Below are 25521 nucleotides of genomic sequence, written 5' to 3' on the forward strand. Positions count from 1 at the left end.
AGGGTGGCACCCGCACGGGACACATATCAAATGAAAGAGGGGGCGCAGGGCTATCAGAAACAGCCAGCGGAGGGAGTCGGGAGACCACCCCACTGGGGGATCCACACCCCGAAAGTGATGAAGGTGGCGCAGATAGAGCCAACAGAGCAAACAGGACAAAATAAATAGGCTGCATTATGCAGCACAGTTGAGAAAGTGCCTTATCCAATATACTGATGAAGTAAATACAGGATCTGAGAACAAAATTGCACCAGAAGACACAAACACAAAGCTCCCTTACACTGAATCAGTGCTTGGGTCCACCAAAGTCAGTATTGTCTAGTCCAGTCACAAACACAAAGCTCCCTTACACTGAATCAGTGCTTGGGTCCACCAAAGTCAGTATTGTCACATAAGAACATAAGAGAAGCCATGTTGGATCAGGCCAATGGCCCATCCAGTCCAACACTCTGCGTCACATAAGAACATAAGAGAAGCCCTGTTGGATCAGGCCAGTGGCCCATCCAGTCCAACACTCTGCGTCACATAAGAACATAAGAGAAGCCCTGTTGGATCAAGCCAGTGGCCCATCCAGTCCAACACTCTGCGTCACATAAGAACATAAGAGAAGCCCTGTTGGATCAGGCCAGTGGCCCATCCAGTCCAACACTCTGCGTCACATAAGAACATAAGAGAAGCCCTGTTGGATCAGGCCAGTGGCCCATCCAGTCCAACACTCTGCGTCACATAAGAGAAGCCCTGTTGGATCAGGCCAGTGGCCCATCCAGTCCAACACTCTGCATCACATAAGAACATAAGAGAAGCCCTGTTGGATCAGGCCAGTGGCCCATCCAGTCCAACACTCTGCGTCACATAAGAACATAAGAGAAGCCCTGTTGGATCAAGCCAGTGGCCCATCCAGTCCAACACTCTGCGTCACATAAGAACATAAGAGAAGCCCTGTTGGATCAAGCCAGTGGCCCATCCAGTCCAACACTCTGCGTCACATAAGAACATAAGAGAAGCCCTGTTGGATCAGGCCAGTGGCCCATCCAGTCCAACACTCTGCGTCACATAAGAACATAAGAGAAGCCCTGTTGGATCAGGCCAGTGGCCCATCCAGTCCAACACTCTGCGTCACATAAGAGAAGCCCTGTTGGATCAGGCCAGTGGCCCATCCAGTCCAACACTCTGCATCACATAAGAACATAAGAGAAGCCCTGTTGGATCAGGCCAGTGGCCCATCCAGTCCAACACTCTGCATCACATAAGAACATAAGAGAAGCCCTGTTGGATCAGGCCAGTGGCCCATCCAGTCCAACACTCTGTGTCACATAAGAACATAAGAGAAGCCCTGTTGGATCAGGCCAGTGGCCCATTCAGTCCAACACTCTGTCACATAAGAACATAAGGAGGGAGGGAGTGAGGGAAGGAAGAAAGGAAGGAAGGAAGGAAGGAAGGAAGGAAGGAAGGAAGGAAGGAAGGAAGGAAGGAAGGAAGGAAGGAAGGAAGGAAGGAAGGAGGGAGGGAGGGAGGGAGGGAGGGAAGGGAGGGAGGGAGGGAAGGAAGGAAGGAAGGAAGGAAGGAAGGAAGGAAGGAAGGAAGGAAGGAAGGAAGGAGGGAAGGAGGGAAGGAAGGAAGGAAGGAAGGAAGGAAGGAAGGAAGGGAGGAGGGAGGGAGGGAAGGGAGGGAGGAGGGAGGGAAGGGAAGAAGGAAAGAAGGAAGGAAGGAAAGAAGGAAGGAAAGAAGGAAGGAAGGGAGGGAGGGAAGGAAGAAAGGAAGGGAGGGGGGAGGGAAGGAAGACTGCCCCCTCCCGCCAGCCCCCCCCGCTTTCGGCCCCCACCCTCCCTGCTTACCTTCTTCCAGGGCGGGTGACGGACTCTCCTCCCGGCGGCTGGTGCTGCTGGCGAGGCTGGCGGCGGCTGCGGAGGCCGGGGAGGGCCTCCGCTGGTCTCTGGAGGACCTCCAGCGACCAGCGCCGGCCTCTCCGCGGCCTCCGCACGCGCAGGGACGCTCCCTCCCTCACTCGCCACCTTCCCCGCCGGCGCCCGCGGCCCACCGCCTCCGGGGCTGGCTAAACCGGGACCTCTAAATGGTCCCGGTATAGCCAGCCCGGGAGGCGGGAATAGGGGGCCAGAACCGGGACATTCCCGGGCGCCCGGGACGGTCTGGCCACCCTAGGGCCAGCTATCGGACCTGGCACAGATAGAAAAGAGCCTGCCTCACAACTGTCAGCAACTGTAGGCATCCAGGCAGGCCCCTAGACTCTTCATGTCATCCACTAATGAGAACTGGACTGAGCTGGAAACGGCAATTCCCTTACAGGCCCAGTCTTCCCTAACCACATGACTTCAGTCTTAGATGGATTAAGTTTCAGCCAGCTCTGCCTCAACCATTCAACCACATTGGGACAGAGAAGAGAGAACCACTTCTGGTTGTTTATCCAGCAGGAGGAAGAGCTGAGTGTCATCAGCATGTTGGTGGCAACCAGGGGTGGAATTCTAGCAGGAGCTCCTTTGAAAAGAACACAAGAGAAGCCATGTTGGATCAGGCCAATGGCCCATCCAGTCCAACACTCTGTGTCAAACAGTGGCCAAAAAAACAAGTGCCATCATGATGTCCACCAGTGGGGCTAGAAGCCCTCCCACTGTGCCCCCCCCCCAGCAACAAGAATACAGAGCATCACTGACCCAGACAGAGAGTTCCATCAATACTCTGTGGCTAATAGCCACTGATGGACCTCTGCTCCATATTCTTATCCAATCCCCTCTTGAAGCTGTCTATGCTTGTAGCTGCCACCACCTGCATATTAAGCCACACACCCCTGATGTATCCCCCAAGAGCTTACAGGGTTCTTAGTATAGGGCCTACTGTAAACTCCTGGAGGACTGGCTACATCAGGGGTGTGTGGCCTAATATGCAAAGGAGCTCCTGCTAGAATTCCATCCCTGGTGGCAACCAACCCCAGAAAGAAAGCGAAAGCAGAAGCTTATTAACTGATTAAACAGCCAGAGCTTGGGAAAGACGAAACAGCTGCACCAAAATTAAAGGTGAGGTGATAAGATAAGGTTATTTAAAAATAATTCCTTCTACCAAAGCTAGATAAAAGTTAGAAGATTGAAAACAACTTAGCGTTTTTAGGAGCAAAGAAACAAGCGTCTGCCTTCCTCCGAGTTTGCGCCGGCAACCAACCCCAAACCTCCTGACAAGCTCTGCCAGAGGGCACATATATATGTTAAACAACATCAGGGACAGGACTCATCCCTGGGGTATCCCACAGACCAAAGGCCATACAGTATATCCCCTGCTCCAAAAGACAACCTCTGACTGCATTCATCTCTGACTGGAGAAAAGATGAAAACCAGGATAAGGCACTGCCACTAATCCCAAGGGAGGCCAAGATTTAAGCTGTTCTTCTCCACAGCTTCAATCAATTGGCTTCATTCTCAGCTCTCTCAACTACTGTCTTCTACTCGCCTAATTTTTTTAATACCTCTCCTTCTCACTAATATTTTGTCAGTTCATGTAAGTCACTTATAGGGAGGGGGGACTAGGGTTGCCAAGTCCAATTTCAGAAATATCTGGGGACTTTGGAGGGGGAGCCAGGAGACACTGGGGTGAAGCTAGGGGGGAGGGGGGGAAACGGCGCCAAGGAGCGTGGCGAGCCGCCTCATCTTGGCTGCTGCCGCCTCTTCTCCGCTCACCGTAGCTGCTCCTCTGAGATGGGCTCAGGCTGAGCCCATCTCGGAGGAGCAGCTAAAATGAAGCCGAGAAGAGGCGGCAGCAGCGCAGCGCCATCGCCCGCTCCGCCTCTGAGGTAAAATCAGAGAAGGGGAGGGTGGAGGCAGGCCTGGAGCGTGACGAGCCACGAGTCTGGGTCCTAGAAGGGGTATATATGGGGAAAAGTGGCCCCTTAGACAGGTCTTTGTCCATATAAGGCTTTAAAGGTCAGTACCAACACTTTGAAGCAGATTCGGTACACTATAGGCTGCCAGTGCAGCTCTTTCAGCATCAGTTGAATGTGTTCCCATCGAGGGAGCCCCGTTAACAACAGTGCTGCAGTGTCCTGCAGTCTCCAAGTCAGAATCAAAGTAAGCCCCATGTAGAGGGCATTACAGTAGTCTATCCTCGAGGTGACTGCAGCGTGGATCACCATTGCTAAGTTGTGGTGCTCCAGGAAAGGGGCTAGCTGCCGTACCCGCTGCAGGTGAAATAAAGCAGACTTGGCAGTGGCTGCCACCTGGGCCTCCATAGTCAGAGAGGACTCCAGGAGCACTCCCAGGCTCTTGACCTTAGGGGCCGGTATCAACGGCACCCCAGCGAAGGTCGGCAAGGGAATCTTCCCTCCTGGACCACCGCGTCTCAGATAGAGAACCTCCGTCTTCGTCAGATTTAACTTCAGTCGACTCAGCCTGAGCCAGGATGTCATGGCTTGTAATGCCAGGTCTAGATTATCTGTGGCGGAGCCAGACTGGCCACACATCAACTGATGGAGCTGGGCGTCATCTGCTTAGACTCTTTGGGAAAGACTACCGAGTTGAAAGTTTCTGATTAATGAGATGTTTCCGTGTGAATTTGAAGCTTGGATGAAGCTTACAGTGAAAATGAGTTCCTAATATTCCGGAGATGCTTGTTTAGCTGCATGTTGGGATCATCCTGGGCTACTGTCCTAAATGTCACGCTCTGTAATTCTTATATCTAATAAATGTAGAATACTAACCATATGGACTCTTTGTACTAACCCCAAGCTCTTTGTTGTAGTGTAGTTAATGTGCATATCAAAAGGAACAACAAGTGATGTGTAAACATTGTTGATGTTACCAAAGAACAAAAGAATGCAGCCGTTGGTAGATAACATGGCCGCCAGGCATCTTCTTAGGGCAAGGAGATAAGCTGAAGCCTTGTGTGAAAGTTTGCACCTTCAACCCCTTGATGTTATGGGAATGAGAGCTTTGTTTAGAAAGTCTTTAATGGAGAATCTTTAAGAGTAGAAACGGCTTAGGTCCAGGCATTAGTCTCAATCTTTGTATCCAGCTATGAGTTTCCAATAAAGTATCATTTTGTTTCAAATGAATACTGCCTTGAGATCCCATGGCCTGACATTTTGAGACTAATCTCAGGGTGATAATCCCCCTAGTGCACCCTGAGTCAATTAGTGCTCGGGTGTGCATGAATCTCTTGGAGTTTGGATTTAATAAAGTCAAAGGGACCAAAAACAGTGCTCCGGATATTCTCACCTGCAGTGGTGCCGGTGCGGTGTCGACAAGCCTTCTGGCACCGCTCAGGGCAGGTCGTTCCCGTTTCTCGCTGGCTCCGCCTCTTCCTCCAACTCGTTCCCCCTGGTAAAATCCTCCTCAAGCACCGCCGATAGTGCAGTGTTGCCCCAACTAGGCTCCCTTGGTTTTCCCGTCGCTTTCTTTGGCTTGGGTGCCGCCATTTTCGGGGCAAAGGGGGGGGGGCTCGATGTTTCTCAGGGCATTCCCCTACCAAGTGCCCAAGGTCCCCGTATCTGTAACACTTGCGGAGGGAGGGCCCCTTGGTTGTACCACTGGGTGGTGTTGATTTTTTGGACTCAGTCTTTGCCCCAGACCGAGCCTCACGGCCCCCTTTCCCCCCCTCTTGTTGCCGTTGTAGGGCCACTTGCTCCATGTTGGTTTCAACCTCTCCCGCCAGCTGCATCCACCCCACTAAGGTGGTTGGGCGGGCCTAGTGGAGCACCCTGTCTAAGAGGTTAGACCAGAGGCCACTCTGATAGGCTTCAATCCTTTCAGTGCGGTGAGGGCCCGGGTCTCTCGGAGGGGGTTCTCGTATTGGCGTAGCTTCGCTTGCAGGAACCCATGCACGTTTCTCAACTCTGGACCCCGGGTCTCGTACAGGCTCACGTACCATCTCCTGGCCACTCCCGTCAGCTTCAACCCTAGATAGTCCACCCGGCTCACCTAGTCGGGAAAAGTGTTTCCCCAGTAGTGCATGTAGCTGGTGGCTTGGATGGTGATGTACTCCACTTCCTCTGGGTCTCCGTCATACTTGAGATCCAGTTCTCTGGTCTTCCCTGGTTCCTGGGGCGCCGGACCCCCTGGAGGAGGGGTGGGCGGTGCAGGTACAGGCGGTGCCATACTTGCCGAAGGTTGACGAACGGGCGGGTCCGGTCCCCGGGGCTGCCATCATTCCATCTCCCACAGAGTCTGTAGACGGTTAATCTGTCGTCCCACTTCCCTGGATATTGCGTCGGTGGTGCTTTTGATCTCCCCGCGCAGATCTCTAGCCAACCCCTTCATATGGGGTTTCACCTTCCCCAAGATTCTCTCTTCTATTCAAGCATTCTCACCCTCTTCCCCGGGGCCTTCTTCGACCTCCTCCTCCTCCGAGTCAGGTGGGCTCACTTGGGAGGCATCGACATCTTCCCTGGTAGCCTCCGTCACTGGTCGGGTGAGGAGATTCTCGTGGTGGGTCGAGGCGGCATCCATCAGGGCCATGGAGGTTCTCAGCTTCCACTGCTTGGGGCTGATGAATAGCGTCTGGATGTAGGAGGGGGACGAGTCCCATAGCGCGCCTTAATCCCTATGGGGGAAAAGTGGGTCTCTTCCACGCACGTCCCTGAAAGACGGGGTTTATCTGAACTGGCCACTTTGAAGTCCAATGGCTGAAAAAGTTCCGGGGAACAGAGAACCTCCAGGGGAACTGAAACCCTTCATGGTGCAACATGTCGCCTCCAATGTAGCCGTCGGAGCAATATTGATGCAGAAAGATGATGAAGACCGATTAAAACCATGCGCGTACATATCCAAAACGTTTTCTAATGAACAGCGCAACTGGTCGGTCTGGGACAAGGAAGCGTTTGCTGTAACATTTGCATTGAAAACATGGTGCTCTTGGCTAGAGGGGGCACGAGTGCCATTTGAAATTTGGACGGATCACAAAAATTTAGAAGCGTTGACCGGGCACCGAAAATTAACCACCAAACAAATTCGGTGGGCGGGGTTCTTCGCCAAGTTTGATTTTATGCTAAAACACATACCGGGCTCTAAGAACTTTTTAGCGGACGCCCTCTCCTGGCTGCCACAACACAAGAGTCAGAGAGAGGAAACTATAGACTCCCTCATCCCACCATCGGCAGTAGTGGGGGGAGTAACCACCCGGTCAGGGGAAAAGACCGGGAAACCAGAACCATGGGGAGGCAGTAAACTAATCACCGAAACAGAACAAGAGGGAGAGGACCGCCCTGAGGGGCTATTGAAGGGGGAAGGAGGCTTTTGGTATCATGAAGGGAAACTATATGTCCCGAAAATCCTCCGCCAGGAAGTACTTCAGCACTGCCACAACAGTAATCTAGCGGGACATTTTGGCTATGTAAAAACGCTGCACTTAGTAATCAGGCAATTCTGGTGGCCTCAAATGAAAAAAGACGTCTCTGAATTTGTAGCTTCGTGCCCTGTGTGTATTATGGCAAAAAAAGAGAGGAGGGAAAACTCCTGGTCTACTCCGCCCCACTCCCACTGCGGAGAGACCATGGTCGGTGGTATCGATGGATTTTATAGTCAAATTTCCAGTCTCTCAGGGGCGCACTGTAATCCTGGTGGTGGTGGACACTTTTTCCAAACACACGCATTTCATTCCTTGCAAGCAAATACCCACTGCCAAGAAACTGGCCCAACTGTTTTTCCAGCATGTTGTTAAACTACACTCATTCCCCGATAAGGTCATTAGTGACCGCGGCCTGCAGTTCGTTGCCAACTTCTGGCAGGAGTTTTGTAAAATGGCGGGCATAGAACAGGGACTGAGTTCCGCCTACCATCCTCAAACAGACGGACAGATGGAATGTGTGAACGGGCTTCTCGAGCAATATCTGCGGTGTTATGTGAATTACCAACATTCTAATTGGGTGGAGCCGCTCCCCTTTGCAGAGTACGGGTACAATAACAGTGTGCACAGCTCCTCACCATTTCAAATTGTGAATGGCTACGAGGGAAAGCCATTCCCGTTACTACCTGCTCCCGAGGGAACAGCGCCACCTACCTCTAGTTACCAATGGTGGGAAACTTTAGCCAAAGGGTGGAGAATAATCCAGGAAAACCTGGAAACGGCCAAGCAGGACTATAAAACGCACTTTGACAAAAAACACTCACCTGAGTGGGATTTCAAAGTGGGAGACACAGTGTTTCTATCAACCAAGAACTTGCCACTACCTCAGCCCTTCAAGAAATTAGCATACAAATATCTGGGTCCTTTTAAGATCAAATGAATAATAAATTCAGTGACTGTAGAACTGGACCTACCAAAGATGTTTAGTAATATTCACCCTGTTTTTCATTGCAGCCTATTGGAAAAAGACCCTGGACCTATGTTTTGGCATCCATGCCCCACGACACCTACACCTATTCAAGTGAAGGGTCAGAGTCATCATGAGGTGTAGGAATTATTAGATGCCAAAATAAAATGAGGAATGTTATATTACTTGGTCCGTTGGATGTACTTCCCTCCCAGCTGTGACGAATGGGTCAAATCACCAGACCTACGAGCACCCTCACTTCTGAAAAAGTTTTACCTACTGCACCCAGACAAACCCCGAGCAGGAGCTTAGGGGGGGCAGTATGTCAGGCTCTGTAATTCTCATATCTAATAAATGTAGAATACTAACCATATGGACTCTTTGCACTAACCCCAAGCTCTTTGTTGTAATGTAGTTAATGTGCATAACAAAAGGAACAATAAGTGATGTGTAAACGTTGTTGATGTTACCAAAGAACAAAAGAATGCAGCCGTTGGTAGATAACACGGCCGCCAGGCATCTTCTCAGGGCAAGGAGATAAGCTGAAGCATTGTGTGAAAGTTTGCACCTTCGACCCCTTGATGTTATGGGAATGAGAGCTTTGTTTAGAAAATCTTTGATGTAGAATCTTTAAGAGTAGAAACCGCCTAATTCCAGGCATTAGTCTCAATCTTTGTATCCAACTATGAGTTTCCAATAAAGTATCATTTTGTTTCAAATGACTACTGCCTTGAGATTCCATCGCCTGACACTAAGTAGAGTTGGTTTAGACAGCAGTTGGAACAGAAGATATTTCTAGAGACAAGAGAAGGGTGATTGACCCACCATTCCCAAAGTCTCCTGGCTCCACCCCCAGATATTTCCTGAGTAGGACCTGGCAAACCTAACCACCAAGGGTGGAATTCTAGCAGGATATCCTTTGCATATTAGGCCACACACCTCTGATTTAGCCAATCCTTCAAGAGGTTCCAAAAAAGAGCCTTGTAAGCTCTTGGAGGATTGGCTACATCAGGGGTATGTGGCCTAATATGCAAAGGAGCTCGTGCTAGAATTCTATCCGTGCTAACCACTGGGCTCCGTTCTTTGAGACCTCTGGCCTTGAAGCCCACAGCCCACCTGTAAGATTTCAGGGCCCTCAGACAAGAAGACCACCATAATGAGGAGAATGCCTGAAAACAACCCACTTATAGAGCAGTTCTAGACAGATTTATATCCTTCTAAACCCTTGCCTTAAGATTGCATTGCAAATAAAAGTTTCTACATGGCTTTTGTTTTTGGATTGCAATGTCGACCAATACAGCTATCTACCATTTTGGTGTCATGTTCTAGGTTTATATGGTTTATTTGGTTATAAAGAAAGATGAAATTCTTCTGGTTCTGCATCCACTTTGTAGAAACAGTGGACAGGTGGAGATCTGGAAAGGCTGCTTGCCAAATATTCAGGGAGTGCTGGAAAACATTTCAGTTGTTTCCAAAAGAAGGAAAATACCCTGCATAAAAATATAAAAACATAAGAGAAGCCATGTTGGATCAAGCCAGTGACCCATCCAGTCCAACACTCTGTGTCACACAATGGTCAAAAAAAACCCAGGCGCCATCAGGAGGTCCAGAAGTGGGGCCAGGACACTGGAAGCCCTACCACTGTGCCTCTCCCAAGCACCAAGAATACAGAGCACACTGCCCCAGACAGAGAGTTCCAATGATAAGCTGTGGCTAATAGCCACTGATGGACCTCTGCTCCATATGTCTATGCTTGTAGCCGCCACCACTTCCTGCGACAGTGAATTCCATGCATTAATCACCCTTTGGGTGAAGAAGTAATTCCTTTTCTCAGTTCTAGACCCACTGCTAAGTAATTTCATTGAATGTCCACACGTTCTTGTATTGTGAGAAAGGGAGAAAAGTACTTCTTTCTGTACCTTCTCTATCCCATGCATAATCTTGAAAACCTCTATCATGTCACCCCTCAGTCGACGTTTCTCCAAGCTAAAGAGCCCCAAGTGTTTTAACCTTTCTTCATAGGGAAAGTGTTCCAACTCTTTAGTCATTCTAGTTGCCCGTTTCTGCACTTTTCCCAATGCTATAATATTGTTTTGAGGTGTGGTGACCAGAATTGTACACATACTCCAAATGAGGCCACACCATCAATTTATGCAGGGACATTATGATACTGGTTGACTTGTTTTCATTTCCCTTCCTAATAGTTCCCAGCATAGTATTGGCCTTTTTTATTGCAGTCACACACTGTCTTGACATTTTCAGTGAGTCATCTACAATGACCCCAAGATCTCTCTCTTGTTCAGTCTCTGCCAGTTCACACCCCATCAACTTGTATTTATAGTTAGGAATTTTTATCCCAATGTGCATTACTTTTCACTTGGCCACACTGAACCTCATTAGCCACATTGACGCCCACTCAACCAGCCTCGACAGATCCCTTTGGAGTGCCTCACAATCCTCTCTGCTTCTCACCACCCTGAACAATTTAGTGTCATTTGCAAACATAGCCAATTCACTGTTAACTCCCAACTCCAAATCGTTAATGAACAAGTTAAAAAGCATTGGACCCAGTACTGAGCCCTGCAGCACCCCACTGCTTACTACTCTCCACTGAGAAAATTGCCCATTTATACTCACTTTCTGTTGCTCATTAATTAGCCAGTTTTTGATCCACAAGAGGACTTGTCCCTTTACCCCATGACTTTTGAGCTTACTTAGGAGCCTTTGATGAGCTTTCTGGAAGTCAAAGTAAACAACATCTCTTGGGACCTCTTTGTCCATTATGAGACTAACGTTCCATTGCTTTATTGCTGGTATATGATTCTCCAAACTTGGATAGCACTGGTGCTCCCATTACCGTGTTATTTTGTATAACAGCCTGGCAGGAGACCGTAAGATGTTGAAATTATAAAGTTTTGGCTGATGAAGGTTGGACAAATCGAAACCGGTCCTGTTTTTTTCCTTCTTTGGACTCACAATTTGCTTTACAGAGAAGGCTTGTTTGCCAATTATTTCTACACAGGCTGTAAACTGTAACAGCACCTCAAGAGGAAGGCTGGTTTGGCAACCAATTGGTTTACAGCGCATGGGATTTTTTCCCTTAAACATTATTATATTGTTATGTGTTTGTGTATGTTACACATGTCAATAATACTTTGTATATAGTGCTACATAGTTTGTTTTATTTTGTACTGCTGCTGGGAGAGGCCCGGGCTGCACACACGCAAGAGGAGCATTCAGACTGCTCCTGCATGTGAGGGACGGGTGTATCACGTGCCCCACTCATTCAGACAGCTGGGAAACTCACCCTGCCTGTGCTTTAGAGATTTGCTACCAGGAAGTTCCTGCTAGTTATTTAATCTGGTCCCAGCCCATCCTAAAACAAGGTAAATGCGGGTAGGACTCCGGGGGGGGGGGGGCAGATGTGTGCGATTGCATACATTAAATCTGGAGAGGAGGCATAGCCGGGGGGGTGTAGCAAAAACCCAGCAGGAACTCGTTTGCATATTAGGCAACACCCCCTGATATCACCCTTGTTTTGCATAGGACTTTTTAGTAGGAAAAGCCTAGCAAGAGTTCATTTGCATATTAGATCACACCCCCTGACACCTAGCCAGCCGGAACTGCATTCCTGTGCATTCCTGCTCAAAAAAAGCCCTGGGTGTAGCTAAGTAGGGCAAAATCTCCTGTGTGATCTCACCCTCTGACTGGCAGCAACTCTCCAGAGGCTCAGTTTGAAGGTTTTCCCACAACTTTGGACCTGAATGACAAAAATAGACAATAACTAAACTGGATAAATCCACGGAGAGGTGGAATATTATTGGAGAGGTGGAATGTTATTGTGTAGCCTGATCTCAGTTCTCAGAAGCCAGGATTTTTTTTTCGCAGAAAAAGCCCAGCAGGGACTCGTTTGTATATTAGGCCACACCCCTTGACATCACCATTGTTTCACACAGGGCTTTTTTTGGTAAAAAAAGCACAGCAGGAGCTCATTTATATATCAGGCACACTCCCTGATGCCGAGCCAACTGGAACTGCATTCCCAAGGCTTTTTTTTTTTAATGTGGTGATTGTAAATTTGTACAGAGAAGGGACGTCTTGAGCAAAAACTCTCCTTGAGTTTTGAGCTGTGCTACTTGCCTGATTTCCATGTGTGGTCTTCTGTAGGCATTAGGGATGCCAAGCCCCTCTGCTGCTGCAGCAGGGGACTTATTCCTCTGTGCTTGTTCCTCGATGAAGTGATGTCATCTTGCCGGGGGACATCATACTAGGGACGCTCTAGGACTCACGATAAAACTCTATGGTACCATTGAGTACCTAGGACTCTAGGATTCACGGTAAAATTCTATGGTACTATAGAGTTTTTAGTGCAAGTCTTAGAGCATCCCCGGTGAGATGTGATATGATCACCATCTTCAAGTACTTGAAGGACTGTCATATAGAGGATGGTGTGAAATTGTTTTCTGTGGCCCCGGAAGGTAGGACCAAAACCAATGGGATGAAATTAAATCAAAAGAGTTTCTGGCTCAACATTAGAAAGAACTTCCTGACCGTTAGAGCGATTCCTCAGTGGAACAGGTTTTCTCGGGAGGTGGTGGGCTCTCCTTCCTTGGAGGTTTTTAAACAGAGGCTAGATGGCCATCTGACAGATATGAAGATCCTGTGAATTTAGGGGGAGGTGTTTATGAGTTTCCTGCATTGTGCAGGGGGTTGGACTAGATGACCCTAGAGGTCCCTTCCAACTCTATGATTCTATGATTATATGTCCCCGGTGTGATGGCATCAGTTCTGGGTGACGTCATCGCGCTGGGGACGGTGCATGCCAACAGGGATCTTTTGGCATGGATTGGCAGGGATCTTTTGGCAGGGATTCCCCAAGCAGCCTTCTCCCTGCCAACGGGTTGCGGCCTTCCCAGGAGTTCAACAAGGATGTATATTGTCACCCTGTTTATGGAATGCTGGCCTGGAAGAAGCAGAAACCGGAATTAAGATTGCTAGGAAAAACATCAACACTCAGATATGCAGATGATACCACTCTAATGGCAGAAAGTGAGGAGGACCTAAAGAACCTCTTGTTGATGGTGAAAGAGGAGAGCACAAAAGTAGGCTTGAAACTCAACATCAAAAAAACTAAGATCATAGCATCTGGTCCTATCACACCTTGGCAAATAGAAGGAGAAGACATGGAAGCAGTGACATACTTCACATTTCTGGGATCCAAGATCACTGCAGATGGTGACTGTAGCCATGAAATTAAAAGTTGTTTGCTACTTGGGAGGAAAGCTATGGTGAATCTGGGAAGTTTAATAAAAAGTAGAGACATCACCCTGCCAACAAAAGTCCATAGTCAAAGCGATGGTATTCCCAGTAGTAATGTATGGCTGTGAGAGCTGGACCATAAGGAAGGCCGAGTGCAGAGGAATAGATGCTTTTGAGCTGTGGTGCTGGAGAAGAATCTTGAGAGTCCCTTGGACTGCAAGAAGATCAAATCAGTCAGTCCTAAGGGAAATAAACCCAGACTTTTCCCTGGAAAGTCAGATGCTGAAGCTGAAGTTCAAATACTTTGGCCACCCAATGAGAAGGGAGCAGTCACTGGAGAAGATCCTGATGCTGGGAAAGACAGAAGGCAAAAGAAGAAGGGGACGACAAGAGATGAGATGGCTGGACAGGATTACTGATGTAACAAACACGAATTTGAGCAGACTTTGGAGGATGGTGGAAGACAGGAGGGCCTAGCGTGACTTTTTCCATGGGGTTGAAAAGAGTCGAACTCGACTGTGTGACTGAACAACAACAACAATCCCACAAGCGGGCTAAGGGCGGCTCACAGCATTAAAACAGCATTGAAGAACCCACATTAAATTAAACAATATCATAAGTACAAAAGTCACATAAAATAAAAAAAAATTATCCACACAACTGGCAGCTAGCCAAACAACAACATATAGGCTGGAAGGTTTCAGCAAAAACTTGAGCACCTTGACAGCAGAGTGCTGGGGGGAAGCAATGACTTCAGAGGACGTCAGCTGGAGCAATTAAAAGCCTGGCAGAAGAGCTCCATCTTGCAAGCCCTTCAAAACTTGGATAAGTCCCACAGGGCCCAGATCGCCAGCGGGAGTTCATTCCACCAGGTAGGGGCCCAGACCGAGAAGGCCCTGGCCCTTGTTGAAGCCAGTCAGGCATCCTTAGGACCAGGAATCACAAGAAGATGTTGTGAAGCCAGCCTCAGAGCCTGCGAGGGCTCGTATTGGGAGAGGCCCGAAGACTTCTGGCTGTTTATCCAATAGGAGGAAGAGCTGAGTGTCATCAGAATATTGGTGACAACCAACCTCAAACCTCCTGACAAGCACCACTGGGGGGCACAGGCAGATGTTAATCAACCTTGGGGACAGGACTGATCTCTGGGGTACACCACAAACCAAGGGCCACACAAAATACTCCCTGCCCCCAAAGAACACCCTCTGACTGTGTCCACCTCTGACTGCAGAAATGAGGCAAACCAAGATAAGGCAGTTTCGTGAATCCCAAGGAAGGCCAAGATTAAAGCTGTTCTTCTCCACAGCTTCAGTCAGCCAGGTTCACCCTCATGTCTCTTAACTACTGTTTTCTACTCTCTTATAAGAGCCCCATGACGCAGAGTGGTAAAGCTGCAGTACTGCAGTCGGAGCCCTCTGCTCATGACCCGAGTTCGATCCCAGTGAAAGCTGGTTCAGGTAGCCAGCTCGAGGTTGACTCAGCCTCCCATCCTTCCAAGGTCAGTAAAATGAGTACCCAGCTTGCTGGGGGAAAGTGTAGATGACTGGGGAAAGCAATGACAAACCACCCTGTAAAAAAGTCTGCCGTGAAAACGTTGTGAAAGCAACATCACCCCAGAGTCCTTTGAGACCTCTGGCCTCAATCCCTGCAGCCCACCTGTAAGATTTCAAGGCCCTCAGAAAAGAAGACTGCCATAATGAGGAACAGGGCTTTTTTGTAGAAAAAGTCCAGCAGGAACTAATTTGCATATTAGGCCACACACTCGGCATCACCATTGTTTTGCACAGGGCTTTTTTTAGGAAAATCCCAGCAGGAACTTATTTGCATATTAGACCACACCCCCTGACACCAAGTCAGCCGGAACTGCGTTCCTGCTCAAAAAAGCCCTGATGAGGAATGTCTGAAAACAACCCATTTACAGACTGTTCTAGGCAGAGTTATATCCAGGGGTCGTTTTGTAGGAAAATAGGTGATGGAGCTCATCCAGGGATTGTTATGCCACTGCACCTACTGTTCAATGGGCAAGGTGGGAAGGAGGAGGGGGAACCCTCAGAAAGGTTCAGGAGCTGTGCTCCTTTGAGCTGCTGCTGAATTCAAGGCCTGGATATAACCTTCTAAATATGCCCATTGACTTTGCTTAGAATTGAACTTCAAATAAAAGCTGCTAGATGGTTTTTGTTTGTGGATCGTGATGTGCATCAACCAGGGCCAGCTTGCCCAATAGGCAAACTAGGCAATTGCCTAGGGCACTGGGAAGGGGGGGTGCTGAATTGGGCTCCCCCCCGTCCAAGACAATTGCCTATTTGTCTCCCCACCACTGCTGCTGCTGCCACCACCACCCACCCTCTCCATTCCCTTCCCCAGCTAGCGCAGCACTGTGCCATGCTCTGCCCCTCTGCCTGCACGATTAGAGAAGCAATGAGGCTCAGCCCTATGCACTTTGCAAGGGCCCGGGCTTCTTCTAAGTTGTTTGAAGAGCACACTGGAGGAGTTTTTTTCCTCGCTTACTTCTGGTTCCGGAAGCGAGGGGGGAGAAGCTTTCTCCAGCGCACTCTTCAAACAACTTAGAAGAAGCCTGGGTCCTTGCATAGTGGGTAGGGCCGAGCCTTGTCGCAGCACTACTCTGATCGGGCCGGGGTAGGCGGGCCATGAAGTGCGGTACCACGTGTCGGGGCTCTACGGAGTGCGGGCAGCGGTGGTGGGGGCAGTGGGCAGGTAGCTTGCCTGGGGTACCACATGCCCCAGGGGCCGGCACTGGCACTGACAAGGTGATCTACATTTTTTAGGTCCTATTCTAGCTATACATGTAAGAGCTCCATGGCACAGAGTGTTAAAGCTGCAGTACTGTAGTCCTAAGCTCTGCTCACCACCTGGGTTTGATCCCGGGTGGAAGCTGGGTTTTCAGGTAGCTGGCTCAAGGTAAACTCAGCCTTCCATCCTTCCGAGTTTGGTAAAATGAGTACCCAGCTTGCTGGGGGGAAAGCGTAGATGACTGGGGAAGGCAATGGCAAACCACCCCGTAAAAAGTCTGCCGTGAAAACGTGAAAGCAACATCATCCCAGAGTCAGAAACGACTGGTGCTTGCACAGAGGACCTTTCCTTTTTCTAGCTATACATGGGGCCCTAAGGAACAAATACCGGGAGTGCTGGAAATATATTTCAGCTGTTTCTCAAAGCAGCAGAATGTACAATCTTGATTGCAGGCACTTGTTGTACCCCACTGAGCCTGTTTCTCGTTACTGCCCTGAAGCTCCTGCCTTGGCCTTATAAATTCCCCCGTTGGACTGCAAGGTGGAACATCAGCTGCCTTAGTGGATCCCTCTCTGATCTGAGTCTTCCCTGGTTCTTCCTCACTCTTTCTACTATGAAGGCGCTCCTGAGCATCTGCCTCTTTCTGGCCCTACTTTCCCCAGGTGAGTGGAAAACCAGACAAGCTGCACGCTTTTTATTGCCTCTGGAAAGGGAATAGGCCAGTACAAGGGATTTGGTCATTTTAGGCAAGGTAAATGGTAATGACATCAATGCAGTTTCTAATGTGGCATAGTTCCCTTGCTTGCTTCAGTAACTGATATAAATATCATTTATACAAGGAAGGGGAAAGTAAGGGCATGTTTTCAAAGTGTTTATAAGGAACTGGGTACAGTCAGGAGGGTAGCTTTGTTGAGTGTGACAGTAGAACAAAGCCCACTAGCCCTTTAAAGAACAACAATGTTTCCCAAGATATCAGCTTTTGAGATTCAAAGCTCACTTCAGTCAATTAGAGGGGGCATTTCCACGCACTCAACTCACTCTTGATTTTCTTGGCATTCAATCCGCAAGCATTGAAAGCAATGCTCCCTCTAAACTAGAGTCTTGTGAGCAAAAAATCTACTTGGTGAGCTACTGGCATCAAAGTTGTAAATTAATTTGCTCTGGGGTCATCCTTCCTGAGCTAAGGCAAAAATATGTAAACTGGAGACTAAAAAACTGTGAGCTAGCTCAGACTAATTCAGCTTCGAGGGAACACTGATTGAAAGCCGTTTCAGCATTTTTCTGCATATCTGCCCTCCTGCACTTTCCCAGTTGTGGAGTCTGTTTTCTTCCGTGTGCCTCATATAATCAAGATTTTCAAGGGAAAGTGCTGTCCCCATTGGTGGCATCATTAGTGGCGTCACAGAACCCTTCTCCTCTTCCTTCCTTCCTTTGTAAAAAGATGAAAAAAGAACTCCCATGTAGGGATGAAGGGAAACATCATAATAAGTCCATGCCTCAGCCTACTTTTTAGACAAGGGAGACGGGATCGTTCAAAAGTACCTCTGCAAAGCCATGGAAAGTTCTCTAGAAAGGTTTTTAAAGGGTAATATGTTGTCTCAATAGAACACTACCCATGCCCATCAAAACAAAAACGAAACAATGGGAGGGCAGAGAATCCAGAGGGTCACTTGAGAATACAGCAGTGTCAATGCAGATCCAGTGTGAAAGGGAAACCACAGCTAAGAATGGAGAAAAAAAGCGTTATTCTGCTCCCTCTAGAAAGCTTCTTACAAGGGCAATTCCGAACATATTTCCATTGGCAATATGACCACCACGGAATTCACCTTGGTTTGGAAGCAGCCCAACACCTTTAAACTCTGCTCTAGAATGGGGCGGGGGGGAGGATCCAATTCCTGCAGAATAGAGAAATTTTGTACCATTGGACTCTCTTAACTGGAAATATTTTTGTCAGCTATTCTGTGATCTACAGACAGCACTGAAGTTTTACAGCCACCAACACCCTCTTTCTCATTTCTGTAGGTGCATCACTGATCTGTTATCATTGCCTGGGAGACAACTGTGCGACCCCAGAAATTGAGGAATGTGAAGCTGACAAAGAAGCCTGTATTTCATCAGTATCTGAAACCACACTAGGTAACTGAGAAGAACTTTCAGGAGTGACATGCTCATCTCTTGGTCCCTTCAGCATTAAATCATATTTTTGTCAGTATAGACGAGATATTTCTGAACTCTGTCCTCAACAAGTTAATTTAATACGCCAAATTTAGTGCAATTCTTCCACACAATTAGGGGCTATGAACATAATACACTCGCTCTGGGAGGAGTCCAAGCCAGCCATGAGGTTGGTCAGACATGCACTTACAAGTTCCCCACTTGGAACTCAATTCCCAGACACGCAGGGTGTGATTTAGATCAGGACTATCCCAGATGGGAACAGGGTGCTTTTACCTTTCCCTCCTGTGCCATTTCCCTATACTGAAATAATCTTGGAGGAGCACCGCATGCTGACCCATGAAATCTTGGGAGTACCACATCCGCACAGATAGATTCTCCTGATGAGACAAAAAAATGACAGAAGCAGACAGAAATTGCAGGGGGGGTGGGGGTCAACACCTCTGTTCCTTTAATCCTTGCCAGTATTTGAGGTTGCCAATCCCCAGGTGAGAAATCCAATATCAATAGGGAGAATCACAGAGAGGTTGCGAACAGGGGGGGGGGGGGGGAAACCGTGATGCAATAACAAAAACATTAAAATCCAAATTCAACAAATTTTTACAAAATTTTAAATAGAGTGAATTTCACACAAAACATTCATTTCACACTTCCACTGGGTGAGACAATCATAAACAATCCCCAACTATATGCATCTAAGCACCCAACAAGATTTTATAGAATAGAAATCAATTCCAACAAAGTGCTTAGTACAAAAAAGTGCTTATTTACTAAAGTGCCAATATTGAATCTGTTAGTCCATGTCCATTTCCTGATGACTCTACAATATCCACCTCTGACGGAGCCTGGAGCCGGCTTGTAGTTTGTTGTGCTGTTTCCAATTTCTTGTATGAATAAGCAAGTTTTATTAAGTTTTAACAGGAAGATTAGGGAATTGGGGGAAGGATCAGGGATAAGGTACAGAAAATACAAAAAATAGATTACGTTTATTACTACAGCAAGAAGAAAAAAAAGTATAACTCATTATACCTGCAAGTAACCCAAAGCAGTACATAGTACCTTTAAAGTCTACAAACTTTTTGATATACTATGGAATCCTACTATTTAGTGGGAAATTCTGGATTTTTATCTGTGATCATACAAAACCACTTCTATATATCTTTAATTTACACCAAACAACAAAGGAAGAAGAAAAAGAAAAGAGAGAAAAGTTCACATTCTGGTCTTCAATACTATCTTATTAGGCAAGAGGTTTCTGTATATAACGACAGCAGCTGTATATTGACAACTGTTCTCTATCTATGTTACAAAGGAGTCTCAAGGTTAACGAAAATAAAACCAGCTTCTCATTAACCATGAGAGCCTTTTGAATTAAATGAGTAGTTATGATGTGCATGTCTTATTAGCAAATGTTGATAACTTTAGGCACCTATTTGAAAAGCTAGCTGTCTTTAATAAGCAAAAAGGGTGGATTTTCTAAGAGAAATAAAATAAGTAAGGGAGGAGAAAAGACAGGGGAAAAAATGAGAGAAACACCTGGAATGCTGTTTTCACAGCACTCATCTCCAACAACAAAGAACAGGGCAAGAACTCGCCCTCCCTAATTGCTCCCACAACTTTACACTAAACAGAGAAGAAAACCCTTGATCTATAGGGAAAATTCATCTCACTACCATCAAGCTGCACTCATAACTTTTCTGGAATACAAAAGAAAAAGCTCTTAGTATCAAAGAGGGGTGTCCGAAGTCCTTGCAAACCTTTAACACTGGCGGGGGTCAAGTATTGGGGGAGGGGGAGGGGTGGGAGGAAAGTAAGATGTGGGGTAGAATGATTTTTTTTCTTTTTTAATCTTAAGCTTTTTATAAGTTGTAGATATAGTTCTACTACCATATGTTACTAATAAAACTGTTTATACCCACCCACATTATCAGAATATAAAGTAGCTCATACAAGCACACAAAGATCCTTTCAAGGGCGTATCACCGTGGTGGATCTTGTGGAGTCTTCAGGAAATGGAGATGGACTGATGGATCAAATATTGGCACTTTAGTATACAAGCACTTTTTTGCACTAAGCACTTGGTTGTTGGAATTCATTTCTATTCTATAAAATCTTGTTGTGTGCTTAGATGCATACCGTAGTTGGGGATTGTTTATGATTGTCTCATCCAGTGGATATATGAATGTTTTGTGTGAAATTCACTATTTAAAATTTTGTAAAAATTTGTTGGATTTGGATTTTATTGTTTTCTTTATTGCATCCCATCCCCCCCCTTTTCTCAGTCCCCAGGTGGGGGCAGCGATCCCCTGGTTTGGAAGCCCTCCCCCTGCTTCGGCATCATAAGAAAGTGAGGAGTGGGGAGGAAAATGTCTGTTGGGCACTCCATTATTCCCTATGTAGATCAATTCCCATAGGGTATAATGGAGAATTGATCCATGAGTATCTGGGGCTCTTGTGGGGGGGGGGCTGTTGTTTGAGGTAAAGAAACACAATTTTCAACATAGCATCCAGTACCTCTCCCCACAATACCCTACAAGTTTCAAAAGGATTGGACCAGGGGGCAGGATGGAGGGAAAGCATTTAAAGGGACTATATACCTTTTAAATGCCTTCCCTCCATCCTGCCCCCTGGTCCAATCTTTTGAAATGTGGAGGGTATTTTGAGGAGAGGTACTGGATGCTATGCTGAGAATTGTGATGGCAATTATGCTTGTCACAACCTTGCTCCTGGCTCCACCCCAAAGTGAGAGGCTCTTGGCTCCACCCCCAAAGTGAGAGGCATTTAACTTGAAAGCAAAAAACATATTTATTTCTACAGGGAAAGGGTACTGGGAGGTGAAAATAACAAACTCTTAAGAACTACATCCTAAGACATTAAAGACCACATACTTCCTCCCTCTCCTTGACCTCTCTGCCTGAACAAAGGAAGTCATCTGACAAACTGACCAACCGAACAAACCAGTTTTCCCGCTTCTAGATCTTGATTGACAGCAGTCAGTATCTTCTTCCTAGGTCATGCAGACAATAGGGAATCATGCATAGTGTTAACCCTGTAATGACTGGAACTTTAGAACATTGCAAAGGACATACAGAACAGATACATAATCCAACACAGCCTGCAGGCACCTTCTTAAAAGCCCCTTTTACTAAGCTGCGGGGGAGAGGCAGGGAGAGGCAAACTTGGCAACAACGGCAGCAGCAGCCGCACCAGGCAAGTCGCGCAAAGACTTGCTCAGTTGCTGGCTGTGTGTGCAGTCTGGGAGGACTGCAAGCAGGAGGAAAACCGGTGTGGGGGGAGCTGGCCCAGGGCCCCTAAAAGCATGGGGGCCCATAGGCCAGTGTCTACTTGACCTAATTGTTAATCCAGCTCTGATTCTTGCTAGCTAGTTTGGTCTATTACCTGGTATCCCTGGCGATTTCTAGGGTTGCCAGCCTCCAGGTAGGCGAACCCAAGAGTTCCACAGAACAAAGTCAATGCCAACAATATCAAACTGTGGCATAATAATGAAATAAGCGAATAATTAATAAATCACTTGCAATTTGATTCAGCAAGCCAAAGTCCGTCCCAAATTCTATAAATGCCCATCATTGAATATATCCCCCCAGTTCAGAGTTCAGTTGTCAAAGATCTTGACAACACAGCGCAGGAGATGTGAATGACTTCCCCCCCCTAAAATTAACCGCATGAAGGGGAAAGGAAAGGAAAGGTCCCTTGCGCAAGTACCAGTCATTTCCAACTCTGGGGTGACGTTGCTTTCACAACATTTTCACGGCAGACTTTTTATGGGGTGGTTTGCCATTGCCTTCCCCAATCATCTACGCTTTCCCCCCATCAAGCTGGGTACTCATTTTACCAATCTCGGAAGGATGGAAGGCTGAGTCAACCTCGAGCTGGCTACCTGAAAACCCAGCTTCCGCCGGGGATCGAACTCAGGTCGTGAGCAGAGCTTAGGACTGCAGTACTGCAGCTTTAACACTCTGCACTACGGGGCTCCCTATTAAGCAACATATTAAACATGTTTATCCCCAAATTCTGCCTTCAAAGTTGAATTAAGAGACATGATTTCCTAGAAATGTTGCTGATCTAAGGTAACAGAAACGATATCTGCAATTTCCATTCACAGTCAGCTCACCTATCATGGAATACAACCTGACCTTCAGGCAGTGTACTCCACTCAGTTTCTGCTTGGGCAACTTCATAAGCGCTACCACTGTAAATAATGGGATGTTCCGTACAGGCGCCAGTTGTTGCTACACTGACCTCTGCAATGACACACCTATCACATGTAAGTGTCTGTTGTGGGGGGAGAAGATATGGGAGATTGTAAGCCGCTCTGAGTCTCTGATTCAGAGAGAAGGGTGTGGTATAAATCTGCAATTCTTCTTCTTAAATGCCTCTCCTTTATATTGAATGGTTGTTGTTAATGAAGGTCTGGAAGAGGAAGATGTGAGCTTGGGGAAGCTGTTGCTATGGGATAGGAAAGTCCTTCACTCTCGATACTGGTTGGGCCAGTCTCCAATTACTTACAGTCTTGAAACAAAAATATCTATTCTCATTTTGAAACGACCTCAGAGTATAGTTCAAGTTCAAGACCTTTAATGGCATAATAAAATAATAAATAAAAATACAAACAGGATCTAAAATGAAGGAAGCGATTAAGACAATGTCACTAAGGGAAAAAATGCTAAAAACAGAATTAATCAAGTACTCATTGCCTTTTCCTAGATATAAAAAAGGTAAAAGGTAGTCCCCTGTGCAAGCACCAGTCGTTTCCGACTCTGGGGTGACGTTGCTTTCACAACGTTTTCATGGCAGACTTTTTATGGGGTGGTTTGCCATTGCCTTCCCCAGTCATCTACACTTTCCCCCCAGCAAGCTGGGTACTCCTTTTACTGACCTCGGAAGGATGGAAGGCTGAGTCAACCCGGAGCTGGCTACCTGAACCAGCTTCCGCTGGGATTGAACTCAGGTCATGAGCAGAGGGCTCTGACTGCAACACTGCAGCTTTACCACTCTGCGCCACGGGGCTCTTTTCCTAGATATAGAATAACCCTTATACAGTACAATAGCCAAACACTTAGCCACCAATGCAGTCAAACCGGCCGATTTATCATCATGTTTAAATACTGGATAATTCTTTCCGGAGGGCCAGAGAGGTTAGAAATAACAGGATCAAGAAGTTGCTGTCTATGGAGGGTGGATGGGAAACTTGTTGAACAGGTTAAATCCTTCAGATATTTGGGCCTTCTTTTCCACCATCAACTTAATTGGTCCTTTATTCAGAAAGCAGCTTTTAGAGCTGTAAGGAATCAACTGTCTGCGATCTCTTGATTCCATTTCCACAGTGGGAACCATTTTGTCCCAGCTGCTTTACAGATTTTTTCAGATAAAGATTATAAATCATCTTCTATATGGAATTCCAATCTGGATCCTGGCAGAGTATAATTTAGGCAGGGCTTTTTTTTTTTTTGTAACAGGAACTCCTTTGCATACTAGACCACACCCCCTTGATGTAGCCAATCCTCCAAGAGCTTACGGGGCTCTTCTTACAAGGCCTATTGTAAGCTCCAGAAGGATTGGCTACATCAGGGGTGCGTGGCCAAACATGCAAAGGAGTTCCTGATACAACCCCCCCCCCCTGAGTTTAGGGCAGCAAACATTACTCTTCTTTCCTCTGGTTCATCTCACAACAACCTGGTCTGGGAGTTTAGGAGGAAGTAGAAGAGGGGGAGGGTCCCCCAACTTTTTCGAGCTTGTGAGCACCTGGGGAATTCTGACCCAGGGGAGTGGGAGCAAGCACAAAATGGCTGCTGCAGGAAGTGGAGCCACACAGAGAGGACACTCTAGTGAAGAGAAGATGAGAGGGAATGAGAAAATGCACTAGGAGAGAAGGGGGAGAGAGAATAAAACAAACACTGAGATAGGAGATGCCATTGAGACAAGGTGATTTTAATCAGCATAGCCATTCAGATCTTCATTGCCTCTTCAGTATCCCTGCTGGGCAAGCCCCCCACCAGGCCCCACCTACTTGGTGAGCATAAAGAAAAGTATTGACAGGTTTCATGGCACCCATGGGCAATGATCCCTCTAAGCTGCAGTCTTGTGAGTAAAACTTCTACTTTGTGAGCTACTGGCATTAGAGTTGTGTGCTGCTGGCATTAAAGTTGTGAGCTGCTACATAAATTATTGTGCTCTGGGGCCATTCTTCATGAGCTAAGACAAAAATGTGTGAACCGGAGGCTAAAAATCTGTGCGCTAACTCATGCTAACTCAGCTTAGAGGGAACACTGCCCATGGGCACCACGCTCAGGACCCCTGTACAGAGTTCAGTCTGAATTATTGCAATTGTTCTTGACCCCTGTACTAGATTTTTCATAGTCAAGTACAGAGTTCAATCTGAATTATTGCAATTGAGCAGAGGTCCAATAGTGCCTTTCAGCCACAGTGTATTGTTGGAATTCTCTGTCTGGGGCAGTAATGCTCCGTATTCTTGGTGCTTGGGGTGTGGTGGGGACAGTGGGAGGGCTTCTAATGCCCTGGCCCCACTGATGGACCTCCTGATAGCACCTGGGTTTTTTGGCCACTGTGTGACATAGAGTGTTGGACTGGATGGGCCATTGGCCTGATCCAACATGGCATCTCTTATGTTCTTCTGTTTTTCTGTCTAACTCTCTGTTTTGGTTGCTTCCATTCCATTTTTGTGTTCAAATTCATTCATAAATGAAACTTCTTAAAGGCAGCAATAACTGTGGGATGGAGCCACAAGCTAACAGGCTTACTTGTTGCAGTGCCCAAGCGTCAGAAATTTCCCCCCAACGGAGTGCAATGCCCGGCCTGCTTTACTATTAATTCAATGGAATGCCAGGAAGTGACCATCAACTGCACCGGTGGGGAGACCAGATGTGTTGCGGTAACTGCTTACGTCGCCATAGGTGAGCAGAGGTGCTCTGAACAGTGCATGTGTGTCTTTGTGTGTGTCATGGTATGCACCATATCCTGTGAGCCGCCCTGAGCCTGCCCTGGCGGGGAGGGCGGGATATAAATAAAAGTTTATTATTATTATTATTATTATTATTATTATTAGTTGTGTG

This window comes from Heteronotia binoei, chromosome 17 (genome assembly GCF_032191835.1).
Source record: "Heteronotia binoei isolate CCM8104 ecotype False Entrance Well chromosome 17, APGP_CSIRO_Hbin_v1, whole genome shotgun sequence".
NCBI lineage: Eukaryota > Metazoa > Chordata > Lepidosauria > Squamata > Gekkonidae > Heteronotia > Heteronotia binoei.